The sequence below is a fragment of the Helianthus annuus genome, chromosome 14 (genome assembly GCF_002127325.2).
Source record: "Helianthus annuus cultivar XRQ/B chromosome 14, HanXRQr2.0-SUNRISE, whole genome shotgun sequence".
Classification (NCBI taxonomy): domain Eukaryota; kingdom Viridiplantae; phylum Streptophyta; class Magnoliopsida; order Asterales; family Asteraceae; genus Helianthus; species Helianthus annuus.
In genome coordinates this window covers 43,825,150-43,829,628 of record NC_035446.2, presented here as the reverse complement: position 1 = coordinate 43,829,628, position 4,479 = coordinate 43,825,150, and positions in this window count along the sequence as shown.

Below are 4,479 nucleotides of genomic sequence, written 5' to 3'. Positions count from 1 at the left end.
ACAAATGATCTTGTGTGGTAATTTTGATCTTGTAAGAATTTTGTAGGGTATCATAATTACTCTACAAATGATCTTGTAAAGTAATTTTGAACTGTATGTTTGATAAATTTGTAGAGTAATTTTGATAATTACCTTACAAACTTTGATACACTTGTAGAGTAATTTTGATAATTATCCTACAACATCATTTTACAATATTACCCTATAAGATCAAAATTACCCTACAAGATCACTAGAGTATGTGGCTCCTGTTGGAGTGCTTCCCGGAGTTGAAAACGAGGTAGGTACAACCACTGGAGTTTGGCTAGTCTTGGGAGTAGAGGTTCGTGGAACCTGGTTTACCTCTCCCGGGGATTCCCCTTCAGACATGACGATTTTGGAGAAAATGGAGCTACACTACTGGTCTTTTGAGAAAAATAAGCGGCGTAGCCCCACGGTGGGCGCCAACTTGTTGCTACAACAAATGCAAGACCAGGGATAGTGGACAGACTGGTTAGGCAAAAGTGTCAAAAATGGTACGAAGGATCGATACAAACCACGAATAACAACATAAAACACAAGAGAAGCGACAAAACATGACGTAAAACTTTATTATTTAACCCAAACCAAAAAACTCCCCCCCCAAGTACCCTAGATCTTACAAATAGTAAGATCTGTTTAACAAATACAAAACAACAATCAACTAATACAACAATCAGATGATTATAAACGGTGATCACACACGATCACTAGATCTATCAAAGATCTAACAACTGAAACTACAATACAAAGGATACAAATGAAGAACAGGGAAGAAAGAACTAATCTCCTGGAAGACGTGAAGAAACGTTGATGTCCAGCAACTACGAACAGTCCAGCAGCTTTAAATAATCTTGAAGAAGATCAACTTATGCAGCCTGATTGATACATGAACAAACCAGACGAAAGATGATAAACGAATTTTGGGGGAGACAATAATGAAACCCTACAGCGCATAACAACCACTTATATATTCCCAGCACTTGAATTTACACATAGGTCCACAACAATGTCACAAGGTGATCGAGACCCTTCCAGATTTACATAAAACACCCTTATACTTCCAGCTATCATAACAACTTCATCACAACTATTAATAACAAGATATAACAAACGGATAACCCATAAACCGAAACACCACATAGGCTCAATATTATAACAGGCTCAGATAACAAGCCCAATAAATAAACATATGAATGAGAATACTGATTTACATCTTTTAACAAAAAGGCTTTAAGGGTTTCAGTTTGCCTAACGCAGGTCGTGGGGTCCTCCCACGTTTGCAGCACGTGGGGTTGGGCACTTGTTATTGTTCACTCTTTGATTCTAGATTGAAAGGAATTCAACCCAGAATGTTAACGTTAGTGAAGTTGCAATGTTTGAAGTGAAGAAGAGAACAAGCAAAGAGCGAGTTCTCAAGAGAGTAGAGAAAGATCAGAGACCAAGGATGATCTGAGCTTATCGGAATGTTTTGCATGAATGACAAGGGCTGCCATTTACAGAGAAAGGATCTTCTAAGAGAAGAAACATTTGACTGATGATCAAAGGCTGCAGTGAGGGGCTTGCCCATTTGGGGGGGGGGGGTGAAGGCGTCGGACCTGCGGGTAAAAGAGTGTCTCCTTGCACATGCCTCTCTTTTGCGGCTGAGGGAGAGTCTCATAAGTTATGAGTGATGTGATTGGCCACCGTGCTTGTTTTTTTTTTTTTGCTGTTCATTACAGCTCGCGGGTTTTGAACCTTTTAAGTTGTTATGTGTTTTAGTCATTTTATTGAGACTTGAGCTACCCCCGTCATCATGTACGTATTATGTTTTCGGGTCGTGTCAGAGCACTCAATGTCCATGCTCCACAACGACACCTCCCATGCAAGCTCCTGCTAAGTACCTATCGACCTGCAAGGCATGTAACAATGAGTCAACAACAAAGTTGAGCGAGTTCACAGTTGGTTGTCCAGTTTAAAGTTGTTTTCAAAAAAAAAAAAAAACATAAGTTCATTCGAAAACCAGTAGTTAATTAGTTCCTTGTTTCCCAAACCATAACCAGTGGGGGCTACCCCATGCTGTAAACCACTAGACCGTTACCATATCGACAACTGACTGAGGAAGTTGTGCCCTACGTCAATGTCTATCATTGTAACACCTCGAAAATTTGTGTTCAATAAATAAACGACACGTGTCACATACGACAAAAGCATTATAAACCCGGATTTAGTTTGTCACGACCCCCGACCCACCCTGGACGGAATCGGGAGCCGCGAGCAGTCCAGTGGTACCCGTGGTATCTGATTTATGCGGCAGCGGAAGTCTTTTATTACAGGATCTTTTCACCGTAAAATATTCTTTTAATATATTATACAAAGTTTTAGGGATAAATTCCCATAATTTACAATCAGTTGATTTCACACAGAAATCATTATTTTCCAAAACATGTTTTATTTATTTATTCACAATGAGCCACTTTTCTGAGCTTGTAGTGCTTTACTGCACTTTTCCTGGATCACACAGATCACCTGAAACATGTTTGAAAAAGGTTTTGTCAGCGGGGAAATACTGAGTGAATCATTCTGTTTTCTAAAACGACCCGTTAGTTATAAATTACAGTATTAAGGGGAATTACAATGTTTCTGATATCAAACCAACTACCCACAGTATTTGTCACTCGACCAACCATTGGCTAGCCCATTTGTCCAAAGGTGTCTGTGACTGTGGTCAGATCACCCCTTGGCCACCCGTTTGTCCAAGTGTGACGGGAAATATTTCGTCCTGGAACGTGATTTCCTCAGACTGTTTAGAGCTTTCTCCGATCTCTATTCCCTTTTGCTTTAGGTCTATTCCTAATTCCTTTTCTGGTGGTTTTGAACTTTCTCCAGTTTCTATTTCCTTTCCCTTGTTCATGCTCACAGGATTTTCTATTTTAGGAAGTCTCCTAGTGGCTGGTTTCCTACGGCGTACTTTCCTCCACCCTACGTATCTTCTTTTCTTTTTAGGTTTGGCTTTTTCCAGCGGTGGAGCTTTGAATTCCACAGGTTCTTCTATGTCAGCAATGTAACCAGTAAAGTCGTAAGAGACTTCGATAGGCACTGGATATAAGTTGAGATTCTGGAATGCTTCCGACATCTCATTCATGCTGCATAGTATATATGCAAAATACAAGAATGCAATGCTAAAACTTTGGAACAAAGTTTAACAAACAAACACTGAAGTTTTATTGCATACTAATTTATACAAAGGACAACATAAATAAACACACTAGGACTTTATTTATTCACTGGATTGTGATTTCTCTTACTAGACCCAACTTATCGGATATTTAGAGATTGGCATTTTCTGCTACAGTAGCTAGCATATAGAGATTTGCCCATTTCTTGTTTATTTTATCTTCCCAAGGTGTACTATTACCCAACTCTTGGACTTCTGGGTTAAACCTAACTCTCTTGGTTCGGGGTTTCTTTTTCTCCTGACTCTTTTTAAGTATCGAATCCCTTTTCTCTAGGGAAAGAGGATTCTCATAGTTTGCCTTGCGGACAAAGATTCCTTCTTTTAGGTTTACTGGGTTTTTAGAAGAAGATGCAATATCTACTTTGTGGTAGATAGCAGACAGCTTTTGTTTACCCATACTGTAACTAACAAACAATCAGTTAATACAACAAATAATCACAGAATGATAACTAGTAGGATTAAGTATTTTGTCAAATACTTAATTCCGTAATAGGCTTAAATCAGTGGCTCAATTTAATTATTAATTATTAATTATTAGCTCTGATACCACCTTCTGTCACGACCCCCGACCCACCCTGGACGGAATCGGGAGCCGCGAGCAGTCCAATGGTACCCGTGGTATCTGATTTATGCGGCAGCGGAAGTCTTTTATTACAGGATCTTTTCACCGTAAAATACTCGTTTAATATATTATACAAAGTTTTAGGGATAAATTCCCATAATTTACAATCAGTTGATTTCACACAGAAATCATTATTTTCCAAAACATGTTTTATTTATTTATTCACAATGAGCCACTTTTCTGAGCTTGTAGTGCTTTACTGCACTTTTCCTGGATCACACAGATCACCTGAAACATGTTTGAAAAAGGTTTTGTCAGCGGGGAAATACTGAGTGAATCATTCTGTTTTCTAAAACGACCCGTCAGTTATAAGTTACAGTATTAAGGGGAATTACAATGTTTCTGATATCAAACCAACTACCCACAGTATTTGTCACTCGACCAACCATTGGCTAGCCCATTTGTCCAATGGTGTCTGTGACTGTGGTCAGATCACCCCTTGGCCACCCGTTTGTCCAAGTGTGACGGGAAATAAGTAATGTATACAAAACCCCACATACCGGCTGTAATATGGTGATTACATAGACTTAATCCCTGTAATTATAACCTTTGAAAATAACTTGGAGTTTTGTAATACTTACTCACAAACTGTGAGAAAACAGTTTAAAAAGAAGAATGACTC